This window comes from Fukomys damarensis, unplaced genomic scaffold, assembly GCF_012274545.1.
Source record: "Fukomys damarensis isolate Sample0158 unplaced genomic scaffold, DMR_v1.0_HiC HiC_scaffold_3, whole genome shotgun sequence".
Lineage (NCBI taxonomy): Eukaryota > Metazoa > Chordata > Mammalia > Rodentia > Bathyergidae > Fukomys > Fukomys damarensis.
The window spans coordinates 42,488,481-42,513,406 of NW_022900915.1; the positions used below are offsets into that span (position 1 = coordinate 42,488,481).

Consider the following 24,926-nt stretch of genomic DNA (forward strand, 5'->3'; position numbering starts at 1 on the left):
CCAAAAAAAAAAAAAAAAAAAAGAAAGAAAGCAGGAAATAAGACTAGTGAAGATGTTCCAACACTTTAACTACAACTCGATGGAGCGGGTCAAATAATCACCACCTGCCGCCACTGCTTTGGGGATCCCGGCCCTCTGAGCACCCCCATCCCAAGATGCACCGGGTTCTCCAAATGGGGAGCAGAGTTCGGACATCTGGCTCTCCCTCCAGCGCCCTCCTCAGGGCACACAGCAGATCCCCAGTCCCCAGGCTCTACTAAAATGAGCGTCTACAGCTGTGCCGGTTCTTCAGTTGCAAGCTCTGCTGTGCACACTTTGGCTTCTGTCCAGGTCTAAATGTTTCCGAATCTTTCTTTTTAAATTCTTCTCTGATACATGAATTTCCTTGTGTGTGTGTGTGTGTGTGTGTGTGTGTGTGTGTGTGTGTGTGTGTGTGTGTGTGCTTCGTCTTCCTCGGACAGACAAACTTTTTATACTGAAGTTACTACAGAAAATGTGACTGAAATATTCTCTGAGAATTCCTTCATGGCCTAATACACAGCTAAATTTTGTCATGTTTCGGTATGCTTGAAACCAAGTAGGTATTCTCGATGTGAAGAAGAGATTTGCTATCCACGCATCCACCCATCCATCCATCAGAACAGCCTTGCTAAAGATACTGTACTTAATTCTATTTTCTCAGCAATAAGGTAGTTTATTAATGAGGTATTTTAAGAACTTTCAATATGATTTTGGAGTCTTAAATTGAACTAATAATCAACTACACTACTGCTTAATGGGTTTGGAGGTTATATTGCAAGGTGAACACAGATTCTCAGGACTATTTTCATTTACACTGCCTTAAAGTACTGTATGCATTTTGTATTACGATAGAATTGCTTCCCATGTTCTATTTTGTTACATTTTGTTTTGTTTTTTGAGAAGGGTAACACTACATGGTTCAGGCTGGGCTTGAACTCACTATGGAACCCAAGTTGTCTTCTAACTCATGACGATCGTCCTGCCTCAGGCTCCCAAGTGCTGGGATTAAAGATATGCACCAGCCACCACAACTAGAACAAGTTCTATTTTTCTGGTATATTACTTTTATCTTTTTCTTTCCACCATTAAGGTATGTTTTACATAAACAGCATAAAATTAGAATATGTTGTTGTTCATGGAATACAGAATCTTGTCTTTTCACCAGAAAATTTATGTTCACAAAATTTATTTCTACCATCTTATTTTGCTTTTCTCCTTCCTACATTTAATCTCCTTTCCTCCATTTTATTATGCTTAGCTTCCTTTAAAATCTGCTTAGTTACTTCAAATAAATTCAGTATTGTATACTCCTCTGAATTTGTTACATGAATTCTCATTTTGTTGAGGCTGCTGATGACACTGTGTCAGTCGCAGATGAAGCATCTCGCTGAAGTTTTGCATCGCTAACTTATCTTCAGAGGCAGCATTCTTTCCCACACCTTCACCCATTCTGCCTTCACCCCTAAGTAGCTTACAGTGCAAGCATCTCAGGTTACCATACTCACTGAGTCTGGGACTCCCATGTTCTGGGGACAGCACCTTACCAATTTTGACTCTACTCAAATATGTGCAGGGGTGGGAGGGTGTGTGCGTGTACCAACACAACCAGCCCAAACTGTGCATTTTTAAAACTTCCTGATCTTGATGCTAGTAATGGCTAAAACATACAATTCTTTAACTTTTTTTTAAAAGATGATTTTTGAAATATCACTTTTTAAAATATATACATTTTTCTTAAATATTTGAAATTTATACATTGGGCTACACTTGTTGAATTATATTAAATTCTGAAATTTTGATTTTCATGGTAATTTAGATACCAAGACACTGAGAATTTCTTCTCACTAATAATTGTTCACATAGATCACAAGTTTATAAGGGTGGCTCTAACTTCTTCACAGGTCGTATTTCTTTCTAAAAAGTATAGGGCAATTTTTAAAAATTATACTTTAAGTTAACAGTCGATGGGCTTTTGTTTTTTTGTCTTATGTAAGACTCGTATTACTTGCTACTATAGCATTTCCTTAAAATAATTCCATATAAAGACCCCTGACCCACTGGCTGGATAGTCTAAAACCAAAGAAATTGTCTATTCACAAGACTCTAACCCTTTCTAGCATGTTCTTGCATCTTCAACGTCATACTGATCCCACAAGATATGTTTCTTGTCAATTTTGCTATAACACAAGACCATTTTCATGTTTTGTAAATTTTTTTTCTTAATTGATGACCATTTCTAACTGAAGATACGCTGTTTGGAACACTCCAGAGGGTACTAAATTGACAAGCACAGAACACAGGCTCAAATTCTATGGGAAAATTTCCTAACATGAACTTCTAGTACAAAATCAAAATTCACAGCTACACAAATTCCAGACCAGTCCAAGTCAGGAACCTTTAGGGTTACTCGTGATTTGGACATTAAAGCCATAAATATCAGGAATCTATTAATACAAACCATGATCTAAATTGTGACACTTCATCTTCCCAGAATTTATCCAAATAGCACTGCTTTATTTTGTTTTGCAGAGTTTGGGCAACGGGAAATGTGTCTTTTAAGATAGTTTCACTATGAAGTTGCATAATACCGACAAGTGAAAAATTCTACAACTACAGGACGCTTTACACAGGGACCACCTTTTGGTCAGACACCTCCCAGCTCTCATGTGTTCTGAAATATCTTTTCTTTTGTAAGCTAAGAAGTGACGGAGAGACCCAGGTACCAGGAAATAAGGTACTGTGAGGGGACGGACACCAGACCTGCATGCCCCAGTGCAGCAGCAGGAACAACCACGGATGGGTTCACAGCCACAGAAGTGCCACCACAGGAGAGCACAGCCACGCCAGGAGAATGTTTGTGGCCCGGCACTCACCGAGACATGTGAACAGCCCTCTGTTCTTTATTTATCTTGCTAGAAACCCAAACTTTAGGAAAAAAAGGTGTATTAAAAACAAAAAAGAGAAAGTCATATAATACTCCAGTGAAGTCTAATACATTTTAGTATGCAGACGGTAAGAGTGAATCAAAAGACTTCTAAACACATCTTCCCTACTTCAGCAATGAAAACAGCTGAAGAGGTGGCCACAAGTTAATTCATACTGAGAACGCCCATGGTCTGCTTTTATCAAATGACAGTCATTAAAACGGGAATCGGAAGGTAAAGGAGGAAAGAAAAGACAATTTCTTTTAGCTTCGTCTTTTTTATTCACTACTGAATAGTTCAGAGAAATTAATAATTTAGTTAAAAACGATAATAGACTGGGCAACTTGAGAGGATAACAGCAACTTTTTTGTGGAAAAATAAGTAAGCAAATTTGATGTAAATGCTTGAATTCAATAGCTCCTCAAAAAGATTGAAAAATTTAGAGGCAGATACCAAACCACAATTTAAGACAAGAGTACCAAAAAATTGTTGGTCTCAGCAAACCAAAAAATCACTGTACCAACCTCCCACGAAACCATGAGTGCAGATCCAAGGACAAGATAGAAAACATTTAGCAAAATCTTTACATTTGTAATAGATCAGGCAAATGAAGGCAAGTATATTATTTCAAGAGGAACCTAAAGGAATCCAACCATCTATGTGCATTAATTCTGTTGAAGCTCTATAAAAAGTCATATAAAAATAGACTGAAATGAAAATCACATATATTAATAATTGCACAAGGATTCCCTAGACTTCATCAATCAGATATATTTTATTATCACACTGAATGTAAATAATGATAATAAAAACAAAAAGAACTGAAAACACTGTGGCCACTTAACTAACTACAAGCTTTCCTCTGAATCAGCCTCCTCCTGCTAAATGGAGATAACCACACCTATTTCACAGGACTGCTATTATCCAATGGGCCCATATTTGCAAAGCCCTAGGACAGTCACCAGTCTCACATAAGTGCCATAGCAAGTGCTTGAAAATGGCAATTTTGGAATATCATACCAAATCAAGAAGTTCTTTTCAACTAATCAAATTTAAACTTGGTCTCTTAAATGGATAAAAGTAAACAAGAACACAAAAAACAGGTACCAGGATAGTGTTCCTGTGGCATTAAGCTAACAGTCTGTAAGCCAGTTGCTTACAAGTCACAAACGCAGATTCAGAAGAAACTCGGGGACACTGTGTGGGACTCTACATGGAAATGCTATCGCGTCAGAAATCTGGAGAAGCACTTTCTGCACTTTAGACCATAATGTTAACAGAAATAAATCACATACACAAGCTTAAATCCTGCATGGTTTCGCTTATGTGAGAAACTCAAATATGAATAAAGAGCAAAATAAAAGGCAGATAACGGGACGTAGGGAGAGGGGTCTTTCTCGCATGGGAAGGGGATCAAGAGATGGAGGGAGGGGAAGGAGGTGTACGAAGAATGAAGATGCGTTCTGCCTGTGCACCAGCTCCTGTCAAGGGATGCCATCGTTAGGCACTGCAGATTCGTTCCAGTAAAAACTAAAATTTAGAAAAAGAACAAAGCACTTCACAGGCAAAGGCTACCTGAGCACACAGGGCCAAGGCGACACCTGCATAAGTACGTACAATCTCACCTGCACAGCCGACACTGAACACGGAACGGCGGGGCTGTTACCACCAGCACTGCAGGGACAGTGACGGAGCAGGGCAGACAAGACTCCTTCAGTGCCATTCTGTGCACCCGAACCGCACCTCAGAACCGATGCAGAGCTCGCTCCTGAACACGGTCAAATACTCAGCCATTCATTTGAAAACGAATCATCGTACACTGACAGCAGACTGCCTGAATTTTCTTTTTGTTCCCCCGACTGATTTAATATATTTCGCTTGATATAATTCAAATGGCACCTACTATCAAAGTTATCACTTTCTAAGGCTCTCATAAATAGAATTTGATACATTTCAAAGAAATTAAAAAACTTTGGAAGATAAAAGTCAAGGCTATTTCTTTTTAGTTTTAAGTTATTTTAGTTCACGGCATATTGAAAAGTGAAGAAATACTAAAATGTTGAATTTGAGATCTCTAGTTCCAAATGTTAACCTTTAACAAGTTATTAATTTTAAAATAAAATGCTATATATTTATAGTCATAAAATTACAGAAACTCTGAAATAGTCACAGTGCAATGTAAGTGATATGATCTAATGATAGGACACATTTTTAAGTGGTAATATAAAAGAATATTCTCTTTAACCCCATGAGGTTTCCCTGTGGAACTGAAGGTATAAAATTATTTGGAAATGATATCAAAATATCTGAATTTAAAGCCTTTAAGAAATATGAATTTTCCTACCAAAAATATTTTAATGCCTTACCCTAGGAGATTTGGGCTTGCCATCATATATTTTAGTTATCAATTTTTATGGAACGGTCTACTCTCCCCAAGCCCCACCCCTAGTTTTCACACCTACAGAATAATGTCCATGTTTTTCACATAGGAAGATAACAGTAATTAAAGAGATCCAGCCTGTCTAGATAAGATCGTAGCTCTTCAAGTAAAACCGTTTTGCTACATACACACATCTTGGTCATGCACAACTATATACCAAGGTGTGAAAGAAAAATACAATGAATGTTTAAATCCTAAAAATGCATTACAGAAAAAGACACACTGCCTCTGTCTCCCCACATAACCCCCCCACATTCTGAACACATTTCTACCATTGTTCTTGCCGCTTTCTGAAACAGTTCTGAAAGGCTTGGCGAATGTCTTTAGTTGAGCTGTCCTGCCTGCCTGGATATCCAGAATGGATTCAAAACGTTTTCCTTTCATGACCATTTTCCATTGAGGGAAGGGCCATAGTCACACGGTACCAGATCCGGTGAATGAGGGCACAGCGTGGTGTTTGTACAAAGCCTGTCTTTCCCTGGAAGGCGCTAGCAGCAGTAGTCGTCAGATTCTGATCGCACAGCATAAAGACCCTCAGGAAAGGAGGACTCCAGAGCTGCTGCAGAAAGTGGCAGGCGTGATGGGATGAGTGTGCCTGGAGCAAGGGGAGGGTTTTGAGGGGGGTTCAAGGCAAAGTACCTTTTACTGTGATACCTTTTCTAATTTACATACTCATCCTTTATTTTGATCTCCCTTGTAACTGCATGTTCACCAAATGTCCTAAGTCCAAGCCGTGCTCCGTCGGGTGTGCCCACCGTGTGCTGGCACACTTCTGCACATCCAACTGCGTGTGGTGCACTCTAGCATACCCTCGGGCTTTCTGAGGGTTCCCAGTACCCCTCTCAGTAACTGACTGTACCCTAGATCATCAATTCCCTAGAGGAAGGAAACTATTGGCCTTGCAAATAGATCACATGTGACTTGAACATATAAGCAGACTTAAAAATGAGTGATTTGAAATAACAAAAATATAAAGACTTAACATTTTGAAAAGTTCTCATTTTATTACTTTGATCAATGATTATCATTCTCATATTTTCTAAGTAATCCTCTGTCAACTGATCTCAAAAATCTGCACTAAAATTCCACAAAATGTAGCAAATCATAGAAATTTAACTTCCAACATACTTGTCATCTTAATTTGTGTGACGGGGTACATATAACTTTGGCTGTTACTGACCTGCGCCACAGTCAGTTGAAGAAGGAGAGGGTTGAAAAGAATTATAAAAGAAATTACAATAACTATGCCAGTTAGAAAAATAGGCATTTTATATTTTTGCTTGCTGTTGTTGATACAGATTAGTTCTCCATGATTACCATACTTTTTTTGTAATATTAAAATATAGTAATTTATTTCAGTAAAATGGGCAAAATTCCCTTCTGACTAGGACAAATACAAAATTGTTTTTATTTCTTCTGTATAATATGGAATTGTCTTGTGAATGACAAAATTTAATATGTATTAATCATAAAAGCTAAAAATTAAATTATCTTGGCCCATTCACAAATTACTTCACCTTGCTTCTTTTGTGTTTTTTAAAATCCATGATAATTTTATAATATTTGACATTAGTAATATCTTTGCATGAAATAATTACTTAGGGTATATCAGGTGAATTTTATTGATTTACTTAAAAAATACACTCAAGATAAGGTCACTTTCATAAACTGACAAAGCTCTCATATTATCAGCATAAAACCCTTTTACACTGGAACCAGAATACACACAATGATTCTTTCATAATCTAAAAGAGATCCGATCCCACTTTAAACTGTCGTATGTGCTGTGGTTGTTTTCCGCATGTATTAAAAAGAAAACAAAACCTCCTTTTAAGCGGGGAAATCACTGAGATCACATCTCGCCCGTCTGCCCTCAGAGACAGCCCAGGGCAGGAGAGGACGTAGGAGCCCTTTCCTGGGCAGAAAGGACACTGCTGCGCACATTTAAAGCTTTCGGATGTAATTAGCTTTCCTCGGCTTGCCGTCAAAAGGTAAAATCTCACCTGACGTGCGGACGGGCGCGTGCTTCCCACACAGGCAGCTCTGCCCTGGCGCTCGGATCTGTGCGCCCAAATGCGTCTGTGCTGCACGCGAGCGAACATCGAACGCAGACGGTGTGGGTCCTCAGTGAGCAGCTAACAGGGCAACGAATTTCAAGGCAACGATAGAGACTTTCAATCATGCCAAATTCAAAGCTTTCTTTAAAAAACAATTTTTCAAATACACGCCAGTTTAGAGAGGTTTTTCCCCGTCTTTTATAAAATGAGTTTCTTCTCTCTTATTTTCTTTCTACTTTCTGAAACTCTTACTACAGAATGATTTTCCTTAATTGAACATCAAATTTGATTTATCTTTGCTCTGTCGCTGTTCATCTCTTCCTCTAATTTTACTTCCTGGACAACTGCCTCCACTAATCTTCTACCATTCTGATTTTTTAAAAATTTAATTCACAAGAGCACACTTTCTGACAGCTGTTTTAATAGCATATCCCCTATTTTTGTGTTACTGGTAAAAACTTTCTTATTTACCTCAACCCACTAACTATCGGTTAATAAAACATGATGTGCCCCCTCCAGTCTGTCTGCTCACGGCTATTTTATATTGTTACTTGCTTTGACCCCTGCATTTATAGGACAGGACTTCCACACCGGACGGTAATACTTGGTTGTCCACGTATATTTAGCAGGAAGGAACTGAAAAAGCGATTGGACTCCGCATAGAAAAGTCACTGCAAGTGTGATCCTACAGAGACACAGCACTGAGTGGGAGACTGGACCCCACGGGCCAGCATCTGAGTCTTTCTCTTGCCCAGCTCATTCCTGGACTTGAATTGTGAAACTACCTGCAACTATTCTTGTAACTGCGCAAAGAAGGACAGACGCCAATTTCCATTTTTAACTATGCAGACTCCCATGAAATCCTCATGATTTATGCAGCCGCTCAACCTTCCTTCGGCTGTGTTTAGTTCTGTGAGTCCGGAGTGTTTGTTTTGTTTTGTTTTATTTTGTTCTGAGAATGACAGGAGGAAGAAGTACTGCACGCTACCTGGTGGTCCAAGTAACCCTTCATAGCGTGAGCACTGCTCTCTGTTCCCCTCTCGTAACGGGACCCTGGATTCCAGAGGCTCTCTGCCTAGGGATCCGTGCAGCCCTGTAGGAAGCTGCCTTAAAAACACTTAATCCCTTTTCCATACCACTGACTGTATTACAAATCATTTTCCTCCCATCTCCCAAAATCTCACGTCTATCTCTTAGATCTCTCATAGTCTTAGCTTTGTGAAGCCATCTTGAGTTTCTGCCATGTTAACAAAAACTCCATGTGAACTTTAAAGCAATATAAGCCATTTCATGGAAATTCTGCATTTCTGAAGGTTAATAGGTCACGGGGATGTCAAAAGGGATAGCTGAGTGGAAAACTTTGAAAACTAAATAAAGTCTCAGAAATCCAAAAACCAATTAAATAAAATTATCACAGTCTAATCTGTCATTTTTATTTGTCAATCAGGAAAACTTTTACTTCACTTTCTCCTCATCACATGGTCGAAATTCATAATAACCAGATCTGGATATGTTTTCCCAAATTCTCTTTGTACCACTCTCTCTTACAGGATAATACATTTACTTTCTAAAATTAAAACAGGATATCAACATAAAAGCAAAAAAAGTTCACTATTTTATTTCACTTATGGTTCCCCAAATTAACTAAAACGATTACATATAAATTGTACATATAAGCAATATTTCCTTTGCTACAAGACAAACTACATTTACCAAATGCATACTGATAACTCAACAACTGAATTTACAGTAGACTTAATGTTCAAATAGGGTGATGCCAAAAGGACATCAAAATATCACCATAAGGAATATAATAAAGAAAACTGGTTGAATGCAGCCCTTTAACAAATGAGGCTAGAAATATCGGTTATCTCCAACAGAAGAATAAATCTAGACCCATGTCTCTCACCCTGTACTAAAATAAAATTAAAGACCTGGATATAAGCAGAAACACTAAATCTCTTGGAAAATAAACCAGTTAAAACACTTGAAGACATAGACAGGCAACGACTTTCTGAACAGAGCATTCATAGCATAAAAAATAACACTAACAACTAACAAATGGGATCACATCAAATTAAAAAGCTCTGCACAGCAAAGGAAAACAACAACAGAGTGAAGAGACAACCTGCAGAAGGAGAGAAATGTTTGCCAGTTACTCCTCAGACAGAAACAGAACTAAAAACAAAACAAACAAAAACCTTACATAGATCTCTAAAAATAAAAGGACCAATCAAAAAAAATATTGGCAACTGAGGGCTGGGGATTTAGCTCAGTGGCATCACATCTGCCTTGCAAGTGCAAGGTCCTAAGTTTGATCCCCAGCACACACACACACACACACACACACACACACACACACACACACAATAGATAGACAGATAGATAGACAGACAGACAGATAGATAGATGTGGCAACTGAAATGAATAAACATTTCTCAAAATAAGTACGAATGGCCAATAAGTACATGAAAAAATACTCAATCTCTTTGGCCATTGGAGAAATGCAAATCAAAACAACAAAGAAAGAATGACTATCTTCAAGAACTCAAAAACAATTGGTGGCAAATTTACCTGTAACAATGGCGACTATAATCATACTAGTCCTTCCACTAACAGAAGGATAACGAAATTATGGTACATCAATACAACAGAATGTTATGCGACAACAAAAAGGAATGAACAATTGCTATAAGTACCGATGTGGGACAATTTCCCAGACACGATAAAAGAAGCTGTCCCTACTACAGTGCATACTCTATGCTTCTCTTTATAGAAAGGCAAAGAAGAGGCAGAAGTAGGCTATTGTAAGCACAATCCGAGGAGTGTTGTTAGCATTCTGATGAAATATCAATACTCTGTATTGAGATTAAGGTGGTGGTTTCACGGAAAACTTCAAACTGCATATTTAATATCTGCACTGAGTATAAATGTTACCTCCAAAGAAGAAGAAATAGAAAATAGACAAGGAGAAAAAAATATGTGTCTATCTCCAGCTAGTTGAACGACCAAAGTCTTAGAATAAGATTGCTCATGCACTGAACAGTAAAGGTCACAAATACTTTAAGATAGAATGTGTTTTTGTGATTACCATTCTGCCATGAAAACTTGAGAACATTAGTTTTGGAAATGTCTATATCATAGGTTTTATAATATTGCTTTCTTTAATTAACAAAAACTATTTTTATTAACAAAACTCCAGTGATTTCTTAAACCACTCTACTTTCCAAATAAATATATTATCTTGGATAAGGAAATTAACTCGATTGTGGCTTGCTAGTGTATCTCAGGAATAACTTGATTATTTCTAAAGTATATCATTGAGAATATTTTAATACTTAATACTCAAGAGACACTGTAATATTTTAAAGAATAAGAGACCTCTCCAGTAAATGGCACTATCTCAGGGTAGTGTTCAATCTGACTGATTTTGAAGCTTTTTATATTTTATGTATTATTTCTGAATGAAGTTTCATCACTAATACACTTTTGTTTTATTTTGGATAATCATTTTCAAACAGAGAGTTTTGTTATTCCATAATCGTTTTCATACAAAACACAATGGGTTGTAAAAACCAAATCTATTGAGATAACTAAATTTATCATTTTGTTCTTTTTTTCAGTAAATGACTTAACTCTGCAGAAGATCCTTCATGGTATACAGAAATGTAATCTGTGCCTTGAGAAAAATAAATTTGTTTAATGACAAACTTAAGTAATTACATTATGAATTTGAGCCAATGTCATCTGAAATAAATTAACAGATATAATTGGTTCTTTGCTTGTAACAAATTATAACAATTTATATACATAGTTGGATAGTCATATTAAAACATTTCAGCCCTAGTTAATGTGTGTGTATACCTTTATAATATGCAATTATATTTGTTAATTTCTTTCAGATGTTGGCATAAATTCAAAATACAATTACATAATTATATAACATGATAATAGTACAATTTCACTGTGCATCAAAATTAAATAGCATTATATTGCCCTTCATAAGAAACCTTTATTTATTTTGCTGTAATTCCCTTCTAATGCATATTTGTATTCCATGCCTCAAAATAAGAAAAGTATGAATATTCCTAAATATAAACTATTCAAATACTCAAAAATAATAACTGTTATCTTATTTAAGAATATAGGAAAAGATCTATGAAGATACTAATTTAAAAACAACAATAGGTAGAAATTACCATTTGTAGCACTTAGATTTGCTGGAAACCTAAATTCGCTTCCTAAGACTTGTGCACACTGTACATAGCATCCTTACAATACTTTCTGTTTTCTGTAAAATTAATCACCTTCATACAAATAAAAATATGCCAATAGAGGTAACAAAGAAGATGAGTAAAGAGAAAAATATAAGGAGGCACAACCACAATAATGATAGAAACGTGAGCAGAGAAAAACACTTGCTTTAGGAGAAGTCTACTAAGTGATGAAATAATCTCCCTAGGAATGCAAGGAAAGCCCCAGTGCTTACCCTGAAAACCAGCCCACGCATTAAGCGCATTAAGCGTACACTTGGCTCTGTAAGAACACGCCACGTTGCTTTCCAGAAGGGCTGGGACAATTTGTACCCCACCGACAACACAGCGCAACACTTTCTCCACTTCCTTGCCAGCACTTGTTACTCTGACAACTCCTTACATTAACCACTGATTAGGTAGCTGCGTAATTCCAATTTAGCATGTTTTCATTTTGCATATAAGCAAATGGCTATTAAGGTTAGACATGAGATTTTATACATCTGTGAGATTCTTTTTATCAGTGTCTCCTTGCAGGCGTCATCCTTCAGATATCAAAAGTAGGAATTTTTACCCAGGCCTGGATCCCCAAAATATCTAAAGGCTTCTTTTTTTATTTTCCTAAAAGTTTTATATTCTTCCATTTTACATTTAAATCCATAACCCAATTTGAGTTCATTTTTGCATATGGTGTGAGGTTCAGCTGAGATTTTCTGTGGCTGCCCAGTTACTTCGGCTCCACTGTGTCAAAAGCCATCCTATTCCATTCAACTGCTCCCACACTTTCATCAAAATCAGCTGGAATACCTAACACGGACCAATAAGTTTAATAGAGATAAAAAGAGAAAAAAATTGGCTGGAAAAGTGCAAGGCTGGGCAGCTGTGAGGAGGGGGTAAGTAGTTTCCCCTTCATTTCCCCCCACATTCTTCCCCAGCAGAGCCGATGCTGGGCCCCATATCTGCACTTGGACAGTTCCGCTTGATACCACCCAGCACTTACATAGAAGCTAACAGCTTTTACTTGGTGATCAGTGAAAGCAACGGCAGTGTCTGCTATCCTCGGGGAAAACCACCTTGCTGGATCTCTGGCAGAGTGCACATTACACCTACTGGCGACTGACTGACAATGGGATTCGAAAGGGTAATGGTGCATTCCCATTTTACCGCAGGCACTGACTTCAGCCTTTAGCCCCTATTCAGGACGCCACTCCAACTGTAACCCATCCACCAGCTCATTTCCACTAAACCTGCCACTCCACTTTGAGACCACATGCAAATATTCATGAAGTGCTCTGTGCTTATGTTTATATAAGAGTGTTTGTTTTCATTGTAAACAAATCTTACTTTAAAACTAGTTTTAAAACCACAAGCTCTATATCAAATAAGATCTATATTCTGAGATTGTAAAAAATCCCGTGACGTCCTGGATAATTAGGTTTATCTTGATTAGGAAAATAACAATTCCAGCCACAGTAAATCAACCTCAGAGCACACAAGTCTAACAACTTTTCTCCTTGTTCATATTCCAAGGCCAAGATGTGCAGGGTGAGGGGAGTGCATGTCCCTGTGTGTATACCTGTGAGCGTGCTTATGCTGAACCTGCAGTGAGTGGTCAGGACTCACGGTGCGTACTTAATACTCACATGGGGCAGTCTGCATCACATCTATAGTTTCTGTGACCACCGAGAGCAGTATCTCGCTTCTGAGCAGGCTTTTCTCCTCAACTGAGCAGTAAGTTAGATTGCTTGGGCAGCAGTCTGTACTCCAAGTGACCCCTGCTACTCAAACAATATATCATCGGACCACACAGTTATACTGCCCCTCAAACACTGACCCACCCTGTCATGCCTAGGAATCTTTTAGCACCAAGGAGCTTGCCTTGACAAGTAATACACTGACTGCACTATGATCGATCGCTCCAACTGTGCATAATTCAGGGATGTACAATAAAATTTAAAACACTGCTTTTTATATTTTCAAAAATTCCACGGTCATGGCAAACCAGAGAGAAGGCAATACAAATAAAATGGTTTACGAAGAATGATTGCATTGTACAAGAAGTTAATCACATGCTGTTTAGAATGATTATGACACCATACTAAAATTTTTTTAATTATAATCTAGTCACTATTCGAGGATTTGGTTTGATATTTAGGTTTTCTTTCTACTTTGATTGTTTTTATATTTGAATATACAATTTCAGCAACTCAACCACTTGAAAAGATTAATTTCTAAGTAGTCACACTTAGATCAAGCGCTAAATAACAGGATGGCAATGAAGGATATTTGTTTAGGTGGCAGCAGTCAGCCAGCCAAGGCTCACTAATCCCTGCTCATCTCTCGGTGGGTGGTCCAGTTTGGTGTCACAGCTGCTTTAAATGCTGTACACCAAGCAAACTGTTCACACAGAGCTATAACACCCTGTTCTCACTGCCCCATACTGAAAGAGGGCTACCGTGCAGAGCATTTACAATTGCCAGGTAACAGCTTGGCGGGCCAGTCATCAGAGCATTTGTGAATGAATTTTAACAACACTATCTCGTGATGAAACATTACTCTGCATTGGGACTGGATGTTTTAAAATACTGAGTCACACAGAAATGCAGTTTCTTCAATCACTGCTTCAAAAGATGAAAAGGAGAGTAATAATTATAATGAAGAATTCTAGAAATATTTGAGCTTGGTGTTGGGTTCAATGAGTTATCTACTTTGGTGGAAAGTTCACATTAATCATTATGCAGCTATTAGGGTATAATATAAAACAGAAGTATTCCATGTAAAAGTATTTGCATTGCACATATTTCCTACCTCTCAAAAACATCAAAGTACTGTACACAAGAAGGTAATTAATGTGATACATTTCATTACAGTTTACCATACAAAAAGGCTTGCTAACTCTGATTAAAGAGACCAATACTCCACCATAGGCTCTGTAAGCAACAGAATACCAAAGGAAGTTGTTTCACACTTCATGATCCATCGAGAAGACTATCAATGGCATGATCCAAACATGTGCTTCATGGCAGAAACTATTAAAAACGAAAACACACATCACTGTGGCCACATTAACATGCAATGATATCATCTGATATTTGAAGTAAAACACACTGTTCTGCATTCCGATGCAATAATAAAGTTCCTATGCTGGCTACTGCTATTCGCTGTACAATGTTGCAAAAATGAAATATCATAAACTATTGTTTCTGTCTGTAGGTGTTTAAGCAGTCAGTTGTCACTTTCAATGGAGGATGTCTCCTTATAAAGTGTGTCACTGATCAGCGAAGCACAATGAAAGCTCAATGGATGCTTCTATGCATGTGGTGGGCACTGAACTGGGTGTCGGGATACAATAATGCTCAAGAGAGACCAAGTCCCTTCTGTTTTGGAATTTCCTAGAGACCACATAGAAAGAAATCATGTCAAACAGCTCCTGTGTATCCAGAAGAACTTTTATTATCAACTCTAAGTGTCTTGGAGAAGTCACTTTCCCATTCTAATTCAGACATGTATACTGATGATCGGAAACCAAAGGGCCTTCCTGCTATTGACTGACCAGTCCAGTGGCCACTGGAAAGGTGGCCACGACATCATACGGTCTGTCCATCTGCCAAGGCATGACTGGCTTATTACTTGTTTCCCCTGACTCTTCCAGTTCGGTTTGAAAGAGCTCAGACGAGGGCCCTTGGCAGACTGTTTAGTCTCACAGATCTCACCATTAGATACTTTTTCCTGAAGTTCAGCCTAACTGGCCCTTTGCTTACTTTCATTTCATCAGACTCTTTTCAGTGTCAATACCAGCTGCTTATTTTCCCTGGGAATGTTCTACTTTTCAAATGCAGGCATGACTTTAATTAGACAAGGCATAAACTAGGACAGCACAAAGACTGATTCTAAGCAAGCAGGTCAGAATACCAACTTCTCAAGAAGCAGAGAGCTCTGCGATGCAAACATACTCTTGCTGGACTACGAAGCAGTCACGGGGCCTGGGGGACCAGAGAGCTCAGAAGCTGTGCCCGAGCTCCACAGCAGCCTTGGTCCAGGGTTCCCATAGGGCCACCCATCCCAGGCGGCAATCCCAACCTCCAGACAAAACTCCAAGCAGAGAACCCCAAATAACACACCAGTGAGGGACCCAGTCTCTCCCACACAGAGCAGCTAAATCTTCACAGAAAATAATCTTACACTTTGCAAAAAATCATGGGACAGATTTCCAAGAAAATCACAGCATTTGGAAAGGGAGAGGAGCCATCTAGAAAGAGGAGAACCAAGAAAGGAAACTCCCATCTACAGATAACGAGTTCAAACCTCTTGCTAAACCCTCAGCAGTGCACAAGACAGACTTCAGGCCATACTGTTAAGGTAGAAAGGACTGGCCTGAAATTTCAGACAACGCCCACCACACAGAATAGAGATCGGAAGTTGGAATACAGTCAAATTACCTGACTTGGGAAATATGTTTCCATCTATTCCATATATATTACAGGAAAACATATAAGTATGTGCATGAATATTCTTCAAATGAATCTAATGGAATACATTCTCTAAAATATATCATTTACAGTATCCAGTATAAAATCTAAAAGCTCTTAACAAATGAAGAAATAAAAACATACTGAAGAGAACATACAAGCAATGGAGACTGACATCAGTTTATCCAAATGTTGGAATTAGCAGAAAAGGATTTTTAAATCAGTTAGAGTTATGGTTAACTATGGTCAAAGATTAAAATGTGATAACAAATCAAAAGACAGAAAAATCTCAGGGGAGAAAGAAAAGCTATAAGTAAGAATCAAATAGAAATATTAGAAATGAAATCATATGAATTTTTAAATGAAATATTGAGGTGAAAGGACATAACGAACTTTTCAAGGAAAGGGCAAAATTATCCAATTTGAAGCATAGAAAGAAAAATTCCTATGAAAAGGAAAGCAGAAAAAGAGAATGGAGGAAGAAAAACTTTGGAAAAAATAACAGCTGAGAATTTTCCACTTTCGGAGAAAGATACAAGTTTGCAGTTCAGGAAGCTCTGTCCTCAAAGTCTACAAAGTGACAGTTTTAAACATCCACATGTGAGCACATCACGGTGAATTTGCTGAAAGTCAAAGACAAGAAAATATTAAAAGCAGCAAGGAAAACCCAGTTACGCGGAGGGGAACAACAATGAAAGTAATGCTAACTGCTTCTAAAGAAAAACAGACATGAAAAAGTAGAAGGCCAACATACTGAAACTCCTGAACCAAACAGATTTTCATCCAGTATACTGTGTCCAAAGCAAAGGCCCTTTAAGACTGAAGGCAGAATAAGGGCACTTTACACAAAGTGGGACTAACAGAATTCATCACCCGCAAACTCTTCTACAAGCATTTGCCTGGCATGAGTGGACCTCAAAAAAATGCATTACTAAACAGCTCCTCTAAAGGAAACCCTAACACTTGGTACTTAGCAAACAAAAATAAAATCACAGCTGGAATCTCTGCATAACGTAAAGAACAGACATGTCTGTGAGACGTCCACACAGCCTCAATCTGTAAAACGGTTCCTTTGGCAGGCGAACAGAGTTAGTGTCGATTTCCTCGATGACAGGGAGGCCCTGTGTCAACGCCTCCCCCGCCCTCACCTCGAGGACGCCCTGCAGAGTTGCCGGGGTGCACTGGCTGCCACTGCCTTATCCAAGGCCTTATTGATTCCACACCTGGAATCCCACGGATGCCACGGAACTGTAAAAGTTCTACACGCAAAAAATGTACGCACACTGACGATGTCCAAAATTTACAGGCGCTACATGTCCATGGCAATTAGCCCCTCATGCTTGGAAATCGTGCCAAATGCATTCAGTCCTCGCTCTGCCACTCCCTGGCTATGTGGCGTGGGACACCGTAACATCGCCAAGTGTCAGCTTCCTCGTCCACAACCCTGAGATGACAGTCGTCGGCCAGCACAGTGCAGAACACAGAGTGATTCTGCTCCCCACGAGGAACTCAGAGGGTTACACGCGGTTCAGGAGGACACATGATTGTACGAAGTCGGGAACCTCAGGCAGCTACTACAGCGGCATGCACTTCAGTGTAACCCTAACCACAGATCACCGAAAACCCTCAGGAATGCAAGAAAGGAGACAGCAGATTAGAACAGAGAAAGTACGTGAAGATTTTTAGAACAATAAAGCATTTCCACTCACACTTGCATTCGTCAATATTTTCTCTGTTTTTTTTTCAACTTTCCTATAGGTCTAAATGAAAATACTGTTTTAAAATGTGTATTATCTGTGGATTCACATAGCAATCTAGAGCTGTAATAAATCAGAAAATATCACTATCACCCTGTGTCCTTGTCTTTCTCATTGTGAGAATATCTGTACTAGTGGGCTGCTGCTGAATCACCTGTACCCCAAAATATCACGAGCTCACCAGGAGCTGCACAAATAAAAAATCAGTCTTCAATTATTACAGGGAAACATCTTGTAAATGGATAACCAATGTAATATGCTTTTAGAAAAATTCTTTTATTTGGATGCTTCCAATTTAGAATGAAAAATCATTTACTAGGTAGCCAATTTTGATCAACACATTACATTATTAGAAAATTTAACAAAGAAATAGGAAACTCTGGACCAGTATATTCATATGCAACAAATCATACAGCAATAATAAGCAACTGACATCTTTTAGGACAAGGGACACCCAACCTAAACCAATTTTGGGGCTTGTGATATATTAAAAGGTTATAAATGCTGTCATGATTGGAATGATGCATTTAAAATGATACATTGATACTTCAGTTCACAAACTTAATTTGTTCTATGATTTTGGAAAAAGTTTTCAATTAGCAATAAACGTGCCTCAGATAAACCTAATGGCTACAATACTGCCACTGCGCAAAGCTTATTCTATGATTTTTGGAAAAGGATAGCCACTTTTGTGTTCATGTAGGAAAGATGGTCGCAGTTATGTGTATCACCCAACGCAGAGTTGGCAAACAAAAACAAAATTTTAAGGGGCCAGCGATTTAGCTCAGTGGTTCTGCCACCTGCCTCACAAGCACAAGGTCCCGAGTTTGATCCCCCGTACTAAAAATAATAATTATTATAATTTAAAAAATAAAATGTTTGCATGACCTTATGTGCAGAGACCAGCAACAGACTGGAAGTATATATTTGCAAATTATCGACACAGCAAAGGAAACCAAATATAACAACTACCAAAAACAGGTTGAAAAAAAGATTTGAACACAGGGAGGGATGGAGGGGTTGAAGGGAGGGCAGGGAAATGGGGAAAAAATAAGAAACAAGATGGATTATGTAAAGGCGCAAATTTCCAATGATGAATGTCATTATATCATATACCTAAAATGTACCAATAAAATTTTTAAAAAAAGATTTGAACAGACACATCAACAAGTAAGACTTACAGATGGAAAAAGGTACCTGAAAAGATTTTCAGGGCCCTTAGCCACTGGGGGAAAGTCAATTAAAGCAACGATAAGAGGGTGAAGGGAGGGCAGGGACAAGGGGAAAAAATGAGAACCAAGACCGGTCATGTAAAGGTAAAAGATCCCAATAATGAATGTAACTGTACTGTATACCTAAAATGTACCAATAAACTCAAATTTTTAAAAAGCCACAATAAGAAACCACTCACTATGAGAAGCTGAGGCAGGAGGACTTGCAAGTTCAATTCCAGTAGGGCTAACTTAGTGACTTAGTGAGACTCTGCCTCAAAATAAAATAAAAGATGTGGTTCAGTGTGAAGGCCCTGTGTTAATCCTCAATACTGCAAAAACAAAAAAGTGCTATTGCATGAGAGCTATTTTTCCAAAATGTCCAGGTTTCTGGTGTGGCCGAGGCAGCAGTTTTCAGAGGTGGAGATTTTCAGAAGTAATGCCTCAAAGGACCCTCCCGCATCAGTGGATTAAATGCCGTGTGTGTGTAGGGGGTGATAGAGGCATTGGGGACCCTTTTGCCCCCTCCCACATCTGGGTACAGCAAAGAGGCCGTAGGAAGCTGCTGGCGCCTTCAGCACTGTGAGAAAATACATTTCTGGTTTTCACAAGTCAACCGGTCTCTGTGATTCTCTTACAACAGCACTAAAGAGACCACCGCAAATACCATACCGTGTGCATCTGTGTGGCTAAAGCAAAAATACTGACAACACCGGAGCAGATGAGAATGTATTTGTTTTGTATATTTCTGGGATATAAAATGCTACCCACTTTGGAAAGTACTGCAATAGTTTCTGATAAAGTGAAACACATTCCACAAAACTCAGCATTCAGAGAACCCTAAATGCTTATCCCAGAGCGGGGTTAGCAGGTCTCTGCGCCCCAGGTCTCTGACACAGTATTCACCTGTGCACTGCGGCACAGAACCAGTGACAGTCACCATACAAACAAATGGCCATGCTCCTATTCTAAAGAAACTCTTTACCAAGATGGGAACCCAATCTCCAGACTGCAGTTTGCCAACTCCTGTATTAAAGAAAGGAAAACTTATGTTGATAATAGAAACTATACATGAATGTGCAAAGCAGCTCTGACACAGCCAAAATTTTGAAACAACCCCAACTGTCTTCACTGAGAAAATGGATTAAAGTGTGGTACTCATACAAAGGACTATTTGCATTAAATAAATACAAACTACTGATACATGCAACTCACTGGACAGTTCTCAAGGACATTAAATTCAATTCTAAAAAAACAAGTTGTTATTCAATGAACTTAGAGGATCACTCCATAACAATAACAAAAGGGTCAACTCACAAAAGGTTAACATTTTCAATCTAATAAAAAGACTCAACCGAAGGGGCCGGGGATGTAGCTCAGCAGCATCACCTGCCTGGCAAGCGAAGGAATGAGATTGATCTCTGGTACGAAAACAAAAAAAAAAAGATTCAATAACATTGAAACAATACTTTGTATTATTTCACAGAGAAAGAGCACATGATGACAGCTGTACATTTCAATATGTCTGTACAAGAATAAGCAAGAATATATAAAGCTTAATGCCATGAGCCAGCTTGATCCAACCAACATTTACAGACGATCCACCTCGTAGCAGCTGAATAAAGGCATCACAAAGCCCTGACCAGGACAGACCATGTTCAGGGCCACAGCAACACAAGGCCCCGCTATTTAAAAGGCTTCAGTCAGATAAAGTTGTCCAACACTAGAACTAAATTAAAAGCCAATAAGGAAAAATATCAAATTAAAAAAATAAACTGCACATTTCTATATAATTCAAAGATAAAAAATGAAATCAAGAGAAGAATTAGAAAAGCATTTCATAGGAAAATGAAAAGTCAGCAAACCAAAATCCATGAATATAGTTAAAACAACTCTTGGAAGGAGATTTAAATGGTCAAATGTCTCTGTCATGCACTCAGACTGGGTTTTTTTAAACATGAACTCAGTTTCCACTTTGAAGTGATAAATCTAATAAAAGAAGCACAAGCTCTGCACTTTGAAAACTATAAATAATTGCCAAGTAACTAATGAGAGCTAACTCGAGACCCCTGCCCTCTAGCACTGCTGACACGCTGTGGGGGTCCTGCGCACTAGACTGCAGCAGTGTGCTCGACCTCTACCCGCTGTGTCAGGGGCGCCCACTGACCACAACTAAAAGATGTTTCCAGACCCTGCTAGATGTCCCCAGATGAGCAAACTCTCCCACAGTTGGGAAACACTGACTTTCAAATCAATAGAGGTGCTACATCTTATTTCCGGGTCAGAGATCAAAATGAGTTCCCAATTAAGATTCCACTGGACTTGTGTGTAGGTAATGACAAATTAATTCTAAATCTAATTAAAAATTTGAAGCACAAAGAATTATCCCACCAACTGTGAAAAGCAGCAAAGTTGAAGGATTTAAACTATCTGATTTCCAGCTGCATTGTAAGTAACCAAGATAGTTTGGGGTCGATATGGAGATAAACAGATCAATGTAGCAGAATAGTTCAAATATAAACATGTAAGTATGAAGTGTGATGAACAGATACAGTGAATGTTTAAATAAAATATACTATAGTAAAAGACACATTTCAGTGTGCCCCCTCAAAATCCTCCCCCAGCTTAGAGCACACTTATCCCACCATTGCTGTCACTTTCTGCAGCAGCTCTGAGTCCTCTCTCCTGAGGGTCTTTAGTCGCATTATTGTGGCCGCCTGAACATCCTGAATCCAATCTCATTTCCCTTCACAGTCATTCTGGCTTTGGGTAAGAGTCAGCAGCCTCAAGATGCCAGATCCAGTGAATACGGTGAGTGAAGACACAGTGTCATGATTTTATGAGCCTGCCTTTCCTTTTGAAAGGCATCTGGCAATAGCACTAACTACATTTTTCATCTCCCCTGCCTTGTAAAGACACTTACAAGAGAGGACTTCCAGAACTGCCTGGGAAAGCAGCAAGACGGATGGGATGAGTGTGTTTGCAGCAAAGGACAGGATTTTGAGAGGGATTTGTGACAATGCGTCTTTTACTGCTATGATTATTCTAAATTTAAACAATCACTACTTAGCTTGATTGTCCACTGTATAAAATATCAGTTAATTTCCAACAAGGTGCAAGGCAAATACAGTGAGAGATTAACAACTAGAATAACCACATAGCCACATGTAAACAAATCCATTTCAAACCACATTTTGTACCATACACAAAACTCAACTCAAAATACGTTGCAGACTCTATTAAATCTAAAAGCTAAAGCTATAAAATTCATACATAAAAGCACAGGGGGAAATCTCTGTGATTTGTGTCACATAAATGTTATTAGATATGATGCGTAAAAGCATAACTCATAAAAAGAAAAAAATTTAACTTTCTCAAAATTAAGAATTTTCTCTCTTCTCCCACAAACTGGAAAAAGATATTCCAAAGTCATATATCCATAACTAAAATATATAAAAATAAAAAATAAAATTTCTTAAAAACTCAGTAAGAGCAGGACATAGTGGTGCATGCCTGTCATCCCAGCACTCAGAAGACTGAAGCAGGGGTATCATCACAAGTTCGAAGTCAGCCAGGGGTACCTAGTGAGTCCAAGGCCAGCCTGAGCTCCAGACCAAGACCCTTTCTCACACACACACACACACACACACACACACAACCCTCAATAAGAAAACAAGCAACCCAATAATTTAAAAAGATTAAAGGATTTGAACAAACTAAAGAAGATATACAGATGACAAATAACATCATTAGACGTTAAGAAAGTGCAAATTTAAAATACATTAAGATATTAAAACATATGCAGTAAAGTGTCTAAACTTAAAATATCCAAGCACACAAGTATTGACAAGATGTGAAGGAAAGGGAGTTCATATCCTGCTGGCAAAGATATAAACTAATAGTAAAATCACTATGATGAAAGCTGGGACAATTTCTTAAGGGTTAAACATATATTTACCCTTCAATTCAACTATTCTACTCCTAAATATCATCCGAGAAAAGTAAAACATATCCCCACACAATGACGTATATTCAAATGTTCATAATAGGTTTTTTTGTTCTCAGCCAAAGCCAGAAACAAGTCAAATGTCCATCAACAGATAAACGTATAGACAAACTGGAGAATATCCAAAAACTGGAATACTACTGGGCAGTAAAAAAGGGACAGGTCATTTAAACAACACCACAGAAGACTGCCAGAATAGTTCCTTTGAGTGAAAAGGAGCATATTAAAGGATGGGGGGGTACATACTGTTTGATTATGTTTTTAAATTCCAGAAAATATAAACTAATTTATAGTGATGGAAAGCTAATCACTGATTGTCTAGGAACTGAGTGGAAGAGAAGGAAAAGGAAAAAGGAATTACCACAGGGCATTAAAAATTGCAGCAGGTTAAAGATTTATTATCTGCGGGGGGGTGCAGTTTCATGGGTTAAGTACACATTTTCACATTTATCTATTGTACATTTTTAAATGCACATCTTTTATGCTAATTATGTATCGATGAAGCTGTTTTTCAAATCCACATAAATAGACATCCATTTATGTAGCTGCTTTATTCATGTTATTCAGCTACGTATCCATGAGAAAGTAAACGTGGTATGTCCCTACAAGGGAACACAACGCAGCAATCAGAACAAACTGCTGATGAACGATACATAATGACAAACCTCAAAAACGTTATTTCTACACGCAAGTGTACATGCTCTGTAGTTCATTTACACCGAATGCCGAGACAGACAGAGCTAATTAAGGTAAAGTTCCACAGGGCAGTCTCCATTGGCAACCAGGAACCCACGGAGAGGGCAGAACTGGGGCAAAAAGGGGCAACGGGCTGCAGGGAGAGGTATGAAGGAGCTGTCTCGTGTGGCAAAAACTGTACATTTAACACAGGCGAATTTCATGGCAGGTAAATTACACCTAAAAATAATCATTTCACAAAACTGACTTTATATCCATATGACAAAGCTCCAGATTCTGCTCTATCTCAGTTTTCCTTAGCCACTGACTTGCATTCTCAGCGTCTGCCTTCCTCACAGCAACAGGATCCAATGTACTTGGTGAAATAAGAGAATCTGCATGAAGGAGACTCGCTGAGAAGTAAAAAGGACATTTTAACACCCATGACATCCCACAGTCACGGGGCAGCACAGTTCTCACACATAACTTTCTATTTCTAATCTCGTAGTAAGTTGTTTCTTTCCTGAACAATCCTGGAAAACAAAAAATTAAAATACAATCTCTTTAATATATTGCTTAGAAACAAATATTTTAAACTAAAGCAAGGCAATGAGAAAGAAAAGGAGTCCTCAGCACAAAATACTATAATATAATTAATGATGTTTAAGGTAGTAATTCTAAAATCTCTTCTCTGGTTTAACTGGAACAGTATTTCTGCACCACAAATATTACTAATTTAGTCCTCACATTCCAAAGGGATAAAGAAATTATAAAGCACTTAGTGCACAACTGGAATATGTACACAAATACTTTTATCACAAAAATAAAGAATATTTTGACTTTTTTTGAGACATTCACATAACACTTTTGCACCCAAACTCCCACAAACCTGAAAGCCATTACTATTTTTCATGAAGTCTTTGGCAGACGACCACAAGAAACGCTCCAATTCTGATATTTCATCTGGAAAAAGCCCTTTGAATTCAGAGGCCCCCAAACCACAGGGACACATGGCAATAACATAGGATTTTGGACTGCTGTTTTTAAAAACAACTTTGTTTCTTTTGGCTAACTTAGCTCATTTCATGTTCATATATTAGAGAAATGTATTTT

General features: G+C 38.3%; 1 protein-coding gene and 1 pseudogene across 5 annotated transcripts in view; both read right to left on the reverse strand.

Annotated features, from left to right (window-relative positions):
- Positions 1–24,926, reverse strand: part of Xrcc4 (X-ray repair cross complementing 4) — a 251,954-nt gene that overhangs the window by 188,439 nt on the left and 38,589 nt on the right. The window lies entirely within an intron of this gene.
- Positions 18,446–18,577, reverse strand: LOC117287510 (annotated as a pseudogene).